The sequence below is a fragment of the Ornithodoros turicata genome, chromosome 6 (assembly GCF_037126465.1).
Source record: "Ornithodoros turicata isolate Travis chromosome 6, ASM3712646v1, whole genome shotgun sequence".
Classification (NCBI taxonomy): Eukaryota; Metazoa; Arthropoda; class Arachnida; order Ixodida; family Argasidae; genus Ornithodoros; species Ornithodoros turicata.
The window spans coordinates 10,396,179-10,414,182 of record NC_088206.1 but is presented as its reverse complement, the minus strand read 5'-3'; the positions used below and the strand labels follow the sequence as shown (position 1 = coordinate 10,414,182).

At 48.0% G+C, this 18,004-nt stretch overlaps 1 protein-coding gene and 1 long non-coding RNA gene across 2 annotated transcripts in view; both read left to right on the top strand.

The window, feature by feature from the left end:
- The window catches only part of LOC135399034 (uncharacterized), a 291,504-nt gene that overhangs the window by 56,229 nt on the left and 217,271 nt on the right, over nt 1-18,004 (top strand). The window lies entirely within an intron of this gene.
- On the top strand, nt 10,086-10,693 carry LOC135397624 (uncharacterized). Its single transcript, XR_010423680.1, has 2 exons — nt 10,086-10,156; nt 10,288-10,693. It is a non-coding gene; the product is annotated as an uncharacterized LOC135397624 (long non-coding RNA).

Genomic DNA, 18,004 nt, shown 5'->3' with positions numbered 1-18,004 from the left:
AAGGGGCAAACTCGAGAGCATTGACGGCTTCTGGTCCCACACATTGCAATCACTCCTGATTTTAGTCCGCTGTAGTTTACTCCCTAGCACTGCAAATAGTCTCTGAGTTTCACATAAACTTCTGTGTGTTTAGTTCCGGGACTAATTGTTCTTGTCTGCATGGCCGCATGCTGCTCTGGGAGGTCGTATGTCGTAGTATCAGAGGAAAGCCCCGTCAGCCCTATGGAAGCATGGAACGGAAGCAACCGAAGCAACATCAAAACACAATAACGTCTATTATCGTTCATCGCTATTGTGTTGCTCATTCTGCCATGGTTTCGTTGGATCGGGTCCAACCGAGCCAGTGTTCAGTAAGCTCGTTTGACAAAATGGTTGCTGCCATCATTATCTGTCTATATAATAACAGTATATTACTGAAGGCTGGAGCATGAGCCAGCGCGCAATGTCCTGCCGTAAAGCTCTAACGCAGCGCCCTGCAGAAATCGCACTCTAAAGGCCTGTTGCGACATATAGTTCGGTAGTCGTTCCCGGTCTCTCCCCTCATGGCACCTCCAGAGTTCGACAGCATGCGAACGAACAACTTCGATCAACTGACTGAACGAAAAACTACCAGACGTTTGTATGACACACTCGCCGGTTCCAATGCGGTTGTCGTGCCCTGAAATGCGGAAGCGGAACAACTCCACGACTTCCGCGACGTCATCACTGAAGAACCTCCTCATTGGCCAAAACAAATGTACTGGCAATATTAGCGCTGAAAAAGTTGAAACGAGCTCAACTCGGGCAAGCGCTAAGTTTTAGCGGTTTGGAGGAAAAAATTGCGCTATTTTCTAGCGCTGTATAGCAAATCACTATTGGCGAGTTCCCACATGTAGCGTTTCGCTCTATAGGGCTAGAAAATAGCGCTCCAAACCTGGAGCTGCTTTTCCGTTTGCCGTTCTCACATACAACCGAGCACATAGCGCTATCCTGCTGGGGTCACGGGATGTCTCTTTGCGACGTGATGCACCGGTGCTACCGTGATTGCTTGAGGTCAGCGTTGGGGATCCGCAGCATGAAGGGGGATGACACTTTCGATGCTGTGATCGCGATACCAGACTATAGTAACCAAACACCCATGAATTGGTAGATGAAACTCGTGGCCATCTTCACATCGTCGTCGTCGTCGCATTCCCGTCTTGTTGCTTCGAGTGATCGGAAGCAAAACAAACCCCAGCTTCAGCGACGTCACGGCTGAAAGAAGCTCACGATTGGTTAACGCAGACTCACCGCTCAATATAGCGCTAGAAAAGTTGACCGGGGCTCTACTTCGACAAGAGCGGTTTTACAGCGGTTCGTAGCAATGCGAGGAGGAACATATAGCGCAATTTTCTAGTGCTATGTAGCAAAGCGCTATATGTAGGAACTGGCCTTATATGTCGGAGCAGGCCTTAATCGTAATAGATTTTGCATGATAATTATTCTGACAATATTACTTGGCTCCCTCTACCTTACTTTTGAACTTGGAATAGCTCCCTGAGCGAAGGATGTCGCGAGCGAGCGATTTCACCGCCCTTTGGATAACGACGAGCAAATGGTTTTATAAATACGCCCGGCTAGTACTTAGGTTTATTCGTAAACGTGACGAAGAAGAGGACTCCCTCTTTCCTGCGATATGTGATTTGCTATTGATCTGTCTACCAGCGGACACTTCTCAAGCCCGGGACAGACATGTATCGGCACAGTTCCCTTAGAAGTCGGCCCAGGACGCACATTCCTCCAGGGCGTCAGTCGTGACGTTGCCCACCTCTGTGTCGCCGACAACGGCGTGCCCTTTCACCACCACCACCACTCCTCAAGCCCTCATTCCTTCATCTGTTATCACATCCTCTCATCTCATCCTGGCTACAGTCGTGACGCAGCCACAGGTGTGGCAACCAATTTATTGCTCCGTAGACGAAAGCGTGCTGTGCGAACGCAGTGCTTCCTGGACAGGTCCTGGTCGCGCGTCACAGCAAACGTCAAGGCACACGTGACCTTAAAGATGGCGGCGTCCGTGATCGGCGACCAACCCGTTTGTAAACAATGCGTTTTTTTTTTTTCGTTTCTGCGCGACCTTTTGGATGTCTTTTGATAACGGTAATTATTTTTTCCTATAATCTTGCAGTAAAACGCGCAGTTTTGCACATAGGCCTCATACTGTTGACGAATTCCAAAGATGTTTTGACGACCGCGCGTTAAGGCCCACTGAGCCGATGCGACGTACTCACCCTAAGGAGAAATGGGCTACGATGTTGCGGAAGAAGCACCGCATAGTTTACGCTGGTAAAATACGTTCGTCTCTCGGCTTTATGACGACGAAAATATGTTGGTAAGCGGCGAAACGACATGTAGACAAAGTCACATGACCTCGAACTGACGTTTTCTATGACGTGTGACCAGGACAAGATGGCAGTTTTGCAAAAGCACCTGCTTGAGGGCAGTTACAACAATGGCGGGTTTGTGTCACCCCTGTGTCACGCAGCCCACATTCATGAGGCCAACAACGGCAAGCCGGTTTTCGTCACCACCGCTCCTCAAGCCCAAACAGGTCATGGCCGATGGCCGACGGTTGGCAAAAGTCGGATGACAGCTTGCAAACGACGCCTTAGGCCAGTCTACATTGGCGCAACGTTGCACAGTGATAGACGGAGCAAGGTTTCGCAAGCCGTCGGCTTAGGTGACTGATTCGTACCAAGAAAGGAGCACGTTGGCCAAGCACTAGCCAAGCACGGCTAGGTCTGCAGGCCAAGCTTTTGCCAAGCTGGGTCCAATACGTACGTCGCCTTGGGATGAGGGTAACGCGGAATGGCGTAGCAGTGCATGAGTTTGACTTTCGATGGACCAAGTGAATGTCTCAAATCAAAAGCAGTAAGAAACAGAGACGTTATCGTCATGGTGAGTTAATACGATAAACAATTCATCATTTCAGTGCTGTTTGTGGACTCATCAAATTAAATTTAGACACTTCACTCTTCATTTCGACTGACGGGTAAACAGAACTCTGGAATTTGTGGAAGCTCGCTCGCGAGACAACCTACGTATAGTATCTAGACGGGTAGAAATCCAGCGAACCGGTAGGGAAGTATGAAGGGAATTGCCTCAGGACGGGAGCCGCCGATATTCTTCAGGCTGTTTCCTTCTTCTTCTTCCACCTCAGAGCCTGCTTTTCTTCTGGGCAAAAGAGAAGAAGAGAAGTCTCTGGTCGAAATATCGGCGACTCTGGTCTCGAGGCCAATTCCCTTCATAGGTATAGTAGCTGTTCTTCCTCAGGAAATAAATACAATTGCTTTTCTTTGTGTGCTGTTTATTTGTCCTAGTGGTCACGTGCATCTTACGAGCTTTGATGGTTCTCCCCCTCTATTTTCATTTTTATTTCTTTCATTTTGAAACGCCGTGCACATTGTTCGTTGTGAGAAATGTTTGTGCTTTAAAACGCCATATACTCACTGTCCGTTGTGGGGAAATACGAGCAACAAACACAGAATGATCAATCGTTACCTTACGCCGCGACACAACTGAGTATGAATATGAGCGACGCCGCAGGTATGCTTTCGTGTATATCTTGGCGCACACTTGGCACAATGTAGGCTGGCGAGTGCTTGGCAAGTCATTGGCCAGGGTACAGATCCGTATCAAGAAACACGATTGTTGGCCGGTGATGTACCGACCAAAGCTAGGTATAGGCTAGCCTAACTATTGCCAAGCTTGGCCCAACCTTTGTTTGTTGCTTGGGATCACCACCAGTGCCTCAGGCAGTTCAATCTCCACCACCACCACCATCTCCACCTCCTCAAGCCCTGCCCAGATAAATAATCGTCTCGATGCCATGACGGAAGACGAAGACGAATGAATGGTGTGCACGCGGCGGAACGATATACTCGCCGTTCTAATCACTTTGATCACAAATGGCAGGCATCATCACTTCACATCTTCAGTGCTTGTTCCTGTACTTCGCATGAATCGCAAACAATGCACTTCGATCCCCAGTAAGTCCCGCTGCTGTTACAGAGGCCGAACCAATGGCAGGACTTGCACCATCGACTGCATTGCCACCACCGCCTGCATGCGCTAAGGGACCTGTAGCGAACGCACAGCCTGCTGGTTTGGAACCACCTGCAGAAGATGAACTACAAGGGAAACTAAGGTTATCAGAGTACCACGCCATGAACGTAATCGTAAACCCTGACCAAAGTACTAACAAGAGAAGATGTGAAGTCGCAGTGGTGAAGACTTGCTGCTGCGTCGCAGTGTCCGTTGTGGTCATAGTTGTACTCTTTCAAATATACCTCATTCTGGTGACTGCTGGCGACCGCAAAACGACGGTGGACCGTGAAGGAGCATACGGTGTGGTTGTCTTGGACCATTTGGACGGTGACGACGAGGAGATTGGTTCAGACTTCGAGGACGACACAACATTCCCGGTGCCTGTGCAAGAAACAGCAGCGACTGAAGGCGGCGGTCATAGAACAGTACTATTCACGACTGAATATTCGACGGATGGGAATTCCACTGTATCTCAGATTAGCGCGCAAGCTACCGTAAATAGAACATAACAGTCTTGGGTGTTTATTTACTTACCTTACGGCCAAAGGGGGAACACCATTAGCTTCTGTTGCCTACACTTTATATATTAATTTCAGTAGCCGTAAGGAATCTTAGATGGGCGTGTATCTATAATACAATTCTCGAGGACGACAGAGATGCATTAAGAAGCATCGGTAATAGCGTGAAATGCGAAACAACACGCTGGGCATGCATTACACATGAAATTGGTCACTCAAACACATCTTCAGATCTTCACTGTCGATGACTGAGGTGAGAGAGCCGGGGCGGAAGTTATGCTTCACAGAATGAACGAGGTGGGAAGTGACCTCGTTGAACGCCGGGGATCGCCCACCCCGTCCTGTGAAGACTAAATTATCGCCTAGATGTTAAGTTTCCCTCGTCTCTGGTACATAATGCTGGCCAGTAAGCTGCAACGCAGCACCTAGAAGGCATCTCAAACCGCACAATTGATTTAGATCAATGTCTTTCTTCCGGAAATGTCTGTCAACGTGCACATGACTGCTATGTATTGCACTTCTGCTTTTACGTCACAACGCTTTCCTTTCGGTACCTCCGTTCCTCCCGAAGAAAGCTCCCTGACCCCGAAAAATTCATAGATATCAAATGCCTCCTAGCCCCACATAATCCTTTTCGCTGTTGCAGTCCGCGTCCACGGCAAATTGCTGGGGACCACAGAGAAGGGGACAGAAGCGAGCTGCAGCAAGCAACGGAAGAGAACAAAAAGGTTCTGATCAGTTTCTAACAAAGGAAAAAGAGAACACCTGACAAACAAACATGGGGAAAAACTGTAAGACGGGAGCGATACCCCAGACAATTGATTAAAGAAAGGACATGAAGCGAGCTCAACTGCTATTGCTTCGAGCGTCTACCGACTCGGATTGACGCTGGGGAAACGATTTTCTTGGCCGCCGCGTGGGGATAGGAGGTTGAGGATTCTGACGCTCTTCCTTTCTTGTCCGTGCCCTAAGAATCAATGATGGACGTTTAGAGATTGTCCACCATGTGCTCTGGCAACAAGGCAGGCAATTCTTCAGGCCCTGTGAGACGCGTGGGTTTCGAACATTTTTTTTTTAAATTACGTTTTAGCGCCGCGAAGCAACTGTGACTGTAAGCGGTGTACAGACGTGGTCATATGGAAAGAGGACAGCAAGAAAGAGTGGGACAGATAGGTTACTACGCGTGCTGCACAGGGTTGAAAAAAATCCGGATATTTTAAAAAGATCCTCTCCAGTGGGCTTTTGTGATGAAACCCGGATATTTTTGGATATTTTTGAAGAATATAGACAAACCTAGAACTGTGGCACAGAGTAAAAACAAATGTGTTTTTCTGTTCCTCTTCATTTCGAGTGACCTCTCATAGTTTCGGTTTATCGAATTGCCTGTCCTTGTAACATTGAATGAGTTTCCAGTGCTTCCCGAAAGGTGGAGTCCCATGCACACGTGGGAGAATGGTGTACCCAAGAAAACAGTGGCCAATGGCCAGAGGTCGGCAGGGGTCTGGTAGGCCTTTGGCCAACAAAGTAAAATTTGAGGTTGGCCAAAGTTTGGCACACCAAAGTTTGGTAAAGGATTGGGTGCCATGTATGGTACAGGTCCCGACAAAAGTTTACGGAACAAGCGAGCGGTGTATTTTCTCCTCGGTACGACACCCTAGCGGCAAGCGGAAGCTGGCGAAATCAGGCCAGTTCGCTACCTCAGAGGGGTGAACGACTGCGCTCTTAGCGACACACAGCGGTAGTTTCGGTATGATTACTGTTGTATGTGCCCGCGAAGCGAGTTGGGTTTAACTGTTGTGCTCTTGAACAACTCGTGACTGGTGGTTGGCAGTCGGCAATTTCCACTTGGGGCTGTACTTCGTTATTTGTACATTTAATATACATGTCACAACCGTGTCATAGGGCATGTTGTGACATTCAGCTGATGCTGAATAAAGCCCCAATCCATTTTTGCAAGGGAAGTATTGTTTTATAACGTATAGATACCATTTTCGCAACAGTTGTCTGGCTTTCGTACCGCAATAAAGACAAAGGCGAGGATTTTTTACGCAAAATGCCGTTTATAAAACCTGTCCAACATGTCCAAAAGTTAACAGTCGTCGCGTGTTGCGTTTCAACAATTTTAGGCGACATCACAATTACAGATTCCGAAACCGATGCCAATTTCTGACTTGTATGCGTGCCGTGAGTTAGAGAACCCTTTCTCTTTTTTCATATGGCGTATATGGCTCCTCCATGACAGTTTCAACAACTACAACAGAGTCTACGTGACTGTCTCAATCTTAGGTAGTATGTGCACCCCCAAGAACTGATTGAAATCGTCAGAAAGAGACATCATTGGCCACTCACCTAGGTACTACGGGAAGAAGAGTTCGGTAACCGACTGACGGCAAGCTACAGTGGCGTCCTGTCGGCACGGGCTGTTGGCCCCACGTCATTGGCCAGGTCCTCGCCGACGTAGTTTGGCAGTTAACGTTGGCAAGACGTTAGAACATGACTGGCTGGCGAACTTAGTTGGCTGCCAACTGCTCCCCGACTTTCTGCCGACAGTCGGTCGTCGGCCAATTTCAATTGGGAAGTGCGATGTCAAGTTTTCAGACGTGCATAACGCATTGTGAGGAATGCACTTGCTGTGGTTTGCAAACAGCGTCGACATTGAGTGAAAAATATAAAATTAAATAAAATTCAGAAATACAGAGCAATGCCCCACACTGGCCTGGCACACTGTTGGCAAGCATATGGCAAATATAGCAGCAGGTTACTTGGCCAACAAAGCAACTTTTTCAATATGTCAGCCTTCTGCCAGACAATGATTGGCAATAGCTTGGCAACCATGTATGGCACGCATACCTTGGCCAAACTCGTAACAATCCCTAATATATATCAAATTTATCTTATGGAGGTAAAGTACCTGGTCAGAAGTTATTAAGATTCACTTGAGAGCATTGGGTGTTTTCAACGTAAGCGTGCTGCTGTCTCTGCAAATTATTTACGAGTAACACTTTTCGAGCAACAGAGTAAACCAACTGGTTTTACAAACTCAGCATTTCACATGAAAGCATGTCAGGAAAGTTGTTGGCTATACTTGACTCTTTGCAGATGCACGGCTTAATTGCAAAGACGTATCCTCGTCACCGTTACAAACGTTTTACGCCCCACTATACACTTGATGAACGTGCCCCGCACAGTGTGTATTTCAGTATATGTTCCATCCAGTTCACTAACTTTGGCCATGTGAGATGCTGAGGCGCTTACCCCTCACCCCCAGTGCCCATGTGAGGCATGTGGGGTATACGGCACTCACGCTGGCCACAGACCTAAAGACGGGTGCCAGTGCCAGAGGCGCGTGAGTGCTTGTATTCACATGGCTTCCCACGTCAAGAAAAGCACATGGCGCACAAATAACAACAACAACAACAACAAAAAAAAGGAACCCGTATTTTGCATGTGAATCCAAACCTGGGGAACATATTTGGGCAGTTGTTGGCCAACCAAATACATGCCAAGTGTTGGCCCTTTTGGCAAAAGGAACAAATCCCATTACCAAACTCTCTGGCCTAACTTAGGCCATTTATGACAACTTTGGCTAGTCAAACTCAGCCCAATATTGGCCTACATTTGGTGTGCTCCTTGGGCAGACTTGTGTTTGAGCACACATTGGCCAGCCAAACCTTTCGGCAAGGAACCAATGCCACACTGGTCCCATACTCTCTGGCCAAACTTGGAAAGTGTTTGGCCAGTCTGGCTAGCCAACTTTTTGCCAATGCTGGGCCATATTTGGCATGTTGCTTGGGTAGACGCTACACGCCTAGATTTAGCGCACTGCACGGGCCTAATTTTCAGGCCCGTGCCCGGCCCAGGGCCGGCTGCTACGGCCCGTACCCGGCGCGGGCCCGACGTCTTCTATATATTTCCAGCCCGGGCCTGGCCCGAGCCCGACTCCACCGGCCCGGGCCCAGCATTACCCGACTGTTTCCATGCTCAGGCCCGGTCCAAGCCCGCCTCTGCTCTATTTGTTTTGGAGGTTCGGAGGCGTACTTAGATTTACTAAAGAGCACAACGCAGCAAGGAAAAGGACGCGGCTAATTGGTAGGTACACTCGAACGCAGCAGCGGCTGTGTTTCTCAGCCGGCAAGCCGCTCTGTGCTTGGTGGTTGCTTGCTTGGGAACGCAGCGGGCAGCGGCGCGTTGGCGTATGTACATTGCGGTTCAAGAGATACTCATCGCCGCTCTCTTGCACATGCTCCGGTGTTAGTTCCTCTTCCTTGAACTCTCACGCGAACGAAATCTATGTCAGAACACCTAGCCTAACCGACCCTCTTGCCGGACTCTCATAAAAACGAAATATGTCAGAACACTTAACCTCACTGACCCTCGTGCCAGACCCTCACGAGAACGAAATATGTCCCAGCACCTAACCTAACTGACGCTCGTGCAGGACCCCACACCAATCGTCCCCAAATGTGTGTGAGTGCACGCGTGAAATCTAGACCCATTCACGAAATAAGCATGATCACATGTAAAAAAGTGCTAGTTCTCAGATGAGAATACCTGATATCCCATACCCAATGGGGAAAAAAAGTAACGTGAAAATTCAGCTGTCCAGTCTCGTGAAGTGAAATATGTTCGCGTACATGCCCGACCATGTCTGGCGTTGTCAAGCCCGTACCCGGCCCGGGCCCGGTGGCTGAAGCCCGAGCCCGGCGCAGGCCCGCCTAAAAAACGCCAAGCCCGGCCCGGCCCGGCTCTGTCGTACTTCACTTAGAATGCCTCCAGGAAGCAGAAGAAAGCCTCATCCACAATGAAAAGTAGAAGACAACGGGAAAAAAGCTACATCTTAAAAGTTAAAAAAAAATCAAGTGAAAAGTTACAAAGTGAAAAAAAGTTAGAAGTTAATGTTGCGCGTACCTGGGTTTTTGTAGCCAGCCAGCACTACATTACAAAACAAAGCGGTTGTTTTGCGAGTGGCGTTGAATTAGGATTCGCATACATATCCCATTTTGACAAAATATCTAAAAAAATCCGGATTCAAATATGTGGACACAATCCAAAAAAATCCACCGGATAAAATTCATGTGGATTAAATCCAAACAACCCTGATCCTGCTCCGACTTCAGGAGGAATTGCGCCGAACATTAACATGCTGACACATAGTGTATGGGGCCGGTTGGAACATTGTTGGGGCCGGTATGGGCCGTTTAGCGGAGCATGCAATGGGTTGCGGTTGCGTGCCAGATTTTTGAAGCGACTGAGATAAAGTTAAGGTCAAAGGATGTGTATCTCAGGCAGATTGTGGAAACGCAACTCATTGTAGAACAAGGTAGAGATTGTGTTAGTGCCCCCACCGCTGTGCTTACAAAGAAGCAAGAAGAATTGATAAAGAAAGGTTGTTGGTTCGGGTGATATCGGTGTTTGGCATCAAGTGGTATCTGTGACATAACGTCATGTGGGAGGAGCGCCGGTTAGAATGTATGTTCGCTTGTTTTTCAGTGTCAGTAAACGGTTGAAAGTTGCGTCGTCGCTGTCTCGTTTCCTTTCTTTTGTCGCCTGGCCAAGGGATTAAAATGCTCACGGTAAGGTTTGGCTGTGCGTCATAGACTACAGTGAATTCACGGCGCTCTTTGCCGGAGTATGACAGCTGCGTAACTTGATAATTTATGGCTTTACTTTATCATGAGATCGATCACTATCACACTTATCACAGGTTATCAGACTACCACGCATTGGACGTAATGGTAAACCCTGACCAAAGTACTAGCAAGAGAAGCTGTGAAGCCGCAGTGGTGAAGACTTGCTGCTGCGTCGCAGTGTCCGTTGTGGTCATAGTTGTACTCTTTCAAATATACCTCATTCTGGTGACGGCTGGCGACAGCAAAACGACGGTGGACCGTGAAGGAGCATACGGTGTGGTTATCTTGGACGGTGACGACGATGAGATTGGTTCAGACTTCGAGGACGATACAACATTCCCGGTGCCTGTGCAAGAAACAGCAGCGACTGAAGGCGGCGGTCATAGAACAGCACTATTCACGACTGAATATTCGACGGATGGGAATTCCACTGTATCTCAGATTAGCGCGCAAGCGTACCGTAAATTGAACATAACAGTCTTGGGTGTTTATTTACTTACCTTATGGCCAAAGGGGGAAGACCATTAGCTTCTGTTGCCTACACTTTATATATTAATTTCAGTAGCCGTAAGCAATCTTAGATGGGCGTGTATCTATAATACAATTCTCGAGGACGACAGAGATGCATTAATAAGCATCGGTAATAGCGTGAAATGCGAAACAACACTCTGGGCATGCATTACACATGAAATTGGTCACTCAAACACATCTTCAGCTCTTCACTGTCGATGACTGAGGTGAGAGAGCCGGGGCGGAAGTTATGCTTCACAGAATGAACGAGGTGGGAAGTGACCTCGTTGAACGCCGGGGATCGCCCACCCCGTCCTGTGAAGACTAAATTATCGCCAAGATGTTACGTTTCCCTCGTCTCTGGTACATAATGCTGGCCAGTAAGCTGCACCACAGCACCACGAAGGCATCTCAAACCACACAATTGATTTAGATCAATGTCTTCCTTCCGGAAATGTCTATCAACGTGCACATGACTTCTAGGTATTACACTTCTGCTTTTACGTCACAACGCTTTCCTTTCGGTACCTCCGTTCCTCCCGAAGAAAGCTCCCCGACCCCGAGAAATTCATAGATATTAAATGCCTCGTAGCCCCACATAATCCTTTTCGCTGTTGCAGTCCGCGTCCACGGCAAATTGCTGGGGACCACAGAGAAGGGGACAGAAGCGAGCTGCAGCAAGCAACGGAAGAGAACAAAAAGGTTAAGTTCTGATCAGTTTCTAACAAAGGAAAAAGAGAACACCCGGCAAACAAACATGGGGGAAAACTGTAAGACGGGCGCGATACCCCAGACAATCGATTAAAGAAAGGACATGAAGCGAGCTCAAGCGCTAATGCTTCGAGCGTCCACCGACTCGGATTGACGCTGGGGAAACGATTTTCTTGGCCGCCGCGTGGGGATAGGAGGTTGAGGATTCTAACGCTCTTCCTTTCTATTGTCTTCTCTTGTCCGTGCCCTAAGAATGAAGGATGGACGTTTAGAGATTGTCCACCATGTGCTCTGGCAAGAAGGCAGGCTATTCTTCAGGCCCCGTGAGACGTTTCGTACATTTTTGTTTTTTAAATTACGTTTTAGCGCCGCGAAGCAACTGTGACTGTAAGCGGTGTACAGACGTGGACATATGTAAAGAGGACAGCAAGAAAGAGTGGGACAGATCGATTAGTACGCGCCCTGCACAGGGTTGAAAAAAATCCGGATATTTTAAAAAGATCCTCTCCAGTGGGCTTTTGTGATGAAACCCGGATATTTTTGGAGAATATAGACAAGGCTAGAAATGGGTGGCACAGAGTAAAAACAAATGTGTCTTGCTGCTCCTCTTGATTTCGGGTGACCTCTCATAGTTTCGGTTTATCGAACTGCCTGTCCTTGTAACATTGAATGAGTTTCCAGTGCTTCCCGAAAGGTGGAGTCCCATGCACACGTGGGAGAATAGTGTAGACGCTACACGCCTGGATTTAGAGCACTGCACGGGCCTAATTTTCAGGCCCGTACCCGGCCCGGGCCCGACGTCTTCTATATATTTCCAGCCCGGGCCCGGCCCGAGCCCGACTCCACCGGCTCGGGCTCAGCCCGTACCCGACTGTTTCCATGCTCAGGCCCGGTCCAAGCCCGCCTCTGCTCTATTTGTTTTTGAGGTTCGGAGGCGTATTTAGAATTACTAAAGAGCACAACGCAGCAAGGAAAAGTACGAGTCTAATTAGTGGAGAGTCAGGAGGTACACTCGAACGCAGCAGCGGCTGTGTTTCTCTGCCGGCAAGCCGCTCTGTGCTTGGTGGTTGCTTGCTTGGGAACGCAGCGCGCAGCGGCGCGTGGGCGTATGTACATTGCGGTTCAAGAGAGACTCATCGCCGCTCTATTGCACGAAAGTTAGAAGTTAGGTTAGGTTAGGTTAGGTTAGGTTAGGTTAGGTTAGGTTAGGTTAAGAAGTTAAAAATATTAGCCCCCCCTCCCCCCTTCCTTTCAGAAAATTAGTTAACACTGGCTAATCAACACAGAAGGGCAGACCTAAATGAACTAAGACAGCTTTTCTTCTCTATTTGAGGAGAGGTGCTCAGAAATAATCTGAGCGGTTTTTTGTTCCACAAACGAGACGTTTTCTCACGAGGGTGAGCGACAGCGCCGTCACCATCACCTACCCAAACCCATCATCATCACCATCGTTGCTGTGCAATGCACGCCGTGGAGCTCATTAGACATCGTCGACGAATCAACAACATCCATTAGCTCATAATTTGGCCCATCACCGACCTAAAGCCCTAATAAACCGCTGTCTCGCCTTAAACTCACCTCCTGCTTCGATCCTTCATCTTAATTCTTGATATCTCATCTGGCTAAACGGGGACGCCAACAGAGCCACCATCATCTACCATCACCGGCCATCAACGACAAGATGGGAAGGTCGTCTCCCCCTGTATGCCTGACACAAGATAAAAGTTACACGAATTACGCCTGTCGTGGCGCTCGTCGCCCGCAGTTGTCTAAAGCGACAATGGATTCTTGCGTAATAACCTTGCTTATATGGCTAAGTCGCTTTTGTGCCAGAAAGCACCAATCATCATCATCAGCAGCAGCAGCAGCAGCAGCATATATCATATATCGTTGTTCTTCCATGACATCACAGCACGGTAAGACGCTAAACGAGCGGAAGTGCTGATGATGCTAGTTTCCGTGCAGGATTGTATTACGTCTAGCCTGGCGATGACTTCGAATGTGTCTCGTGAGCGTATAGCAGACACCTCTATTTTAATGGTGATGACTGGCGCTTTTCGTCACCGCAGGCGATACTGCACCCATTTACCCGCGGTAATCCGGTGAAACTATAATGACGAGCGCCACAGTGAGGAGCGATGTTGTCCAGAAGGGCTGTAGTAGTGCTTTTAGGGCTGACCGTGGGTGGGATGGACTTTGGACGAAATGATTTTGTGATACTAGGAGTCTTATGTCCCAGGAAGAGGGAGCTTCAGGGTGTCGAGGAACGAGAATGAGTGAACAATAGCAGGCATGTCGGGGTCATTCTGTTGCGCTTGTGCGAGAGCAACGTATACGGCCGATGTCGGTGGGAAGATTCCGCGTAAGGGCGGCACTGTGGGACCGCGTAGAGAGCGTCCGCAACAACGTTGGCGCTACCGGGATTATCCCTGATGTCCGTCGTGAATTCTGCGATGAAGGCGAGGTGACGGAGCTCTCGGGATGAGGTGGGTGAGGGAGACCTAGCGGCAGAGACTTGTGGTCCGTGTAAATAGCAAACTGGCGTCTCTCGAGAAGGTGGCGAAAATATTCGATGGACAGATATACTGCCAACAGCTCCCGTCTGAAAGTGATTTATCGAGCTTCGGTGGGCTTAAGCGGCTATGAAAAGAGAGCAAGTGTGTGCAATCGATCATCCGAGGCTGTTTTATGCAGAACAGCTTTAGTTTATCAGTCAGATGCAAGTCATCTGGAGTAGCTTGTTGCAACCACGACCCGTCTTATGTTCATCGAACCCAATCAGTTCACTTGAATTGTAAGTGCAAAAACAACTGTCTCGAAGAAGACTTTCCAGTGGCTCTCCCCCTATGTGGTACGCGGCGAAACAATAGCATTCGGACCATCTTTCACCCTAATGGACCTCCAATAGCCACACAGTGCCTCCTGTGGGCCTGGTGACAAACTCTAACGGGCGCTGTTCTGCCCTTTTTTTTTTCTTCTTCTTCTTTTTTTTCCTTCCTCTTCCGCGTCTCTGAGTTATGTGAACGGGTTTACACTTGAGCGCATCGGAACATGTTTACCCAAAAGACAAGGACCTCGAGATCGAGAGAGAGTGTTTAACAGACTAGTGTACTTAGCCACTGAGAAGAGGTGCGTGGGAGTTCCCCAGACTGCACTATCTGCGATGTTGAGATGTGTTGGGGGAGGGAAAAGCAAAGAAAGCGTTCCTGCGTCTAGCAGTGTCAACACCGCCTGTACAGAGTGTTCAAAATTAAGCTTTCACGAGCGCTACGCAAACACAGCGATGACGGGGAAACCGGATGATAACTTTACGCTACTTGTGTAAGAAACAGGTGCTGCTAATTATGCAGCACCTGTTTCTTACTCAAGGAACAGAAAAAGTAGCACCAGTTTTCTTTTGTTCGCCTATTTATAAAGTGCTAGTGAAAGCTTAATTTTGAACACCCTGTAGATATGGAAAGCGTGCCTCGACGTGACGTGCCTGCGTCGACGTGACGTAACAAGTAAGAATCAGCCAATCAGGATAGTCTTTTCAACGGTTGTAGCCAGTCACGAACGTGCTTTCGGCGGTCGTGGCCATGCAGAAGAACCACCGTCGTCTGCGACCTGTGATTGAACGTCCCCGGGTACCAAATGGGAAAACTTGGAAATCAACCGCAAAATGGTCTCAATCTTTTTCGCAACTCATTTTCTGGAAAGCGTCTTGCACCTTCTGTCTAAATATTTAGACCTGCAGGTTCCAGGTGAGCTGCAAACATTTGCGAGTTCTTGAATTCGCAAAACGGTGAATCACAGTAGCAGACGAATTCTGACTCTTAATTGAAAGAGGGAGAGGAGGCAATGCGCAGGCTTTCTCTATTTAGGCAGTGTTGCCAGTGTCCACCTTCATTAGCGTCACCGTGTACTGACATGAGCGAATGTTTGTGCGATCATTATTGCTCTCTCGTGAGGACGCGCTTGGTCAACGTCATATGTCTTCGTTCTCTACTAACCATGAGGAATATCCTGTGACTGAGCAACAAGATATTCACTAGCAGACGAAAGTGTCGATGGTGTCGTCTGCTGTGTGCAGAGTGCGTCACTAACGAGATTCCGGTGGCCTGCGAATGCCCAACATAAGGTGCGGCAGTACCACCGCCTGTGAACGGTTTTTTTCTTCTTCTTCTCTTCTCGTTTTCTTCCACTGGAATATCTGTCGGAGATGTCGCCCGTGTGAATACACGACCAGACATGCTTCCCGAGCCCGCTGCCAAGAAATGGGACTCATCATTTATTAATTCATTACACTTTTTATTGTTTTTGTGATCGTGCTGCTGTACGTTCTGTGTGGCTAAAGTCGTACGTTGTTCTCGCATCTGCTCCCTAGTTATGCGTTGTCAACGCTTGAAAGGTCAGGGTTGTAGAAAACAAATGCTTGCGTTTTCACAGCGCACTTTCGAAGCTGGTATAGACACGACGAACTGGTTCCCATCGGTGTCAGAAAGAAAGCATGTTGTATGCATAACACATTGTATTCTCGTCTTTAGTGTTAGTTGTCTGTTGCTGAGTTTGTACTCGGAAACCTTCATTTAATGCAGCGCAGCAAATTGTGAACTGTTGAAGAGTCTCATCCTTTTGGCAGCGAAACACGGAGCGCTATGAGACACGCCGTCTACGCACACTACTATCATGGACAAGTGGCATGCGACCCGTGCTTGCATGACGACCATTTCTCTGTAGGTATTGTATAGGCCTCTTTCCGTTTACAAACAAAAGACGCCATTGTTGTGTGGGCAACCACACGAACGCGACTCCTGATTGCCGTATGTAATTGCAGATTGATTCAGGTGCTGTCGAATGGTAATTTCTGGCAAGCTGTGTCACATTATTCTCATTGTCCCGGACTCTCTGTTAATTTGTTTTGCCCACACCGGCCTTGTGACGTCACTCGCGGAAACTGGTCTTTTTTAGAATGTAGCCTAGGGGGAGAAATATGTGCGGAAGAGACGACGACGAAAATAAAATAATTGTTGGGGATGTTCTGAGGGAGAACGGGTTATGCACAACATGTAGCGAAGCACACGATATCACGTCCAGAGCATTTATTAACTGCTGCTTACTATAGTAAAGACCAGCTCCCGTGGCATAGTGGTTAGGATGATCGCTTTCTGCGGTGGGTCTGGGAGGTGACACGGGTTCGAATCCTGTCACCGGCTGTGCTGTCTGAGGTTTTCCCTGGGTTTTCCGAAGACTTTCCAAACGAATGTCGGCACAGTTTCCCCTGAAGTCGGCCCAGGACGCATACTGACTCCCTGTCCCCCACTCCTTCTTGTCCTCTCTCCATCTGTCCACGTCTGTACGCCGCTCATAGCCACAGTTGCTCCGCGGTGCTAACACGAAATTAAAAAAAAATTACTAGTAAAGAGGGGAAGGAAAACATTACGTCCTTCCTCTGCACGAATCGCTTAGCTAGGAAAAATCAGGATAGACCCCGTGCAAAAAGGCAATTTGGAGACATCGGAACGTGGATATGTTACACGAATCACTGCACGCGACATACCGGTCCGTATGCTGCTGTATAGACAGGATATCTTTTTCGAACACTGCACATTCTCTGAACGGAATTCCTCGAAGATTTGCAAGAATGTCTGCTCCGGAAATGAGCTAGATGCAATAGTAGTCCCCTCCGGACGTACAAGCTATCGATTAAGGAAGAAGTGCTACTCCTGCATTCGGACTAGCTGGCACGCTGCTTTCGTAGACATGGCATGTAAAGTGAGGATTATTAGCTTTGGATGGCTTCTTACCCGCTGTACTGTTTCCGCTTTCTACGTTCAGTCACATTAATCGCATAAGGTAGCTGCTGTTGTCTCTGAAGTTCGTTTAATAAGCGTTTTGAGTCACGAATCCCAGCCATGAGACCAAAAATTATTTTCCAGTTAAAACTATTTCAGTTTGAGGAGTTGCATTCAGGGGATATTTTATAGTTACATTACGTTTGTAGTGCCACCATTTTTTTTTTTTGTTATTACAGTGCGTAGGAAATAACAATGCCATTCACCATCACGAAGCGATTGAATGATGACCGTGCATTGAATGCCTGGAACCCGTGGCATGTGAACTCAAGCCTTGTCATCTCATTCATCGGTGCCCCACTCTCACCCTCTCATTCTCGTACACATTACCTTCATCTTTTTTGTAAATCTTATTTGTCTGTAATCTATCTCAGCCTTGTTTCACCGTTTGACAGGTTATCCTTTATGTCCTTATTCTTTTTTTTTTTTTTTTGGAATAGCAAGCCGACATACCGTTTGGCAGACCTTTCCTCCTTTTTTTTCTTTGTTCTAATAAATATACCCCCCTCCCCTTGCATAGCAACCTTCGTACAGTTCAAACTATCACTACAGGATCGTTAAAGGACACGTACCTGCTGCTTTTGCTTCGCGTTCGACTCTCTTTTTTTTTGTTTTCTTCGTATAAACACGTATTGTCCCCCCGAGATTCATTATCAAGTCTCTCTCTCTCTCTTTTTTCGTCTGGTGTGCACAGCAAGTCTTTAATGGTTAGCTGTAATCTTGATTGGCCCTTGTT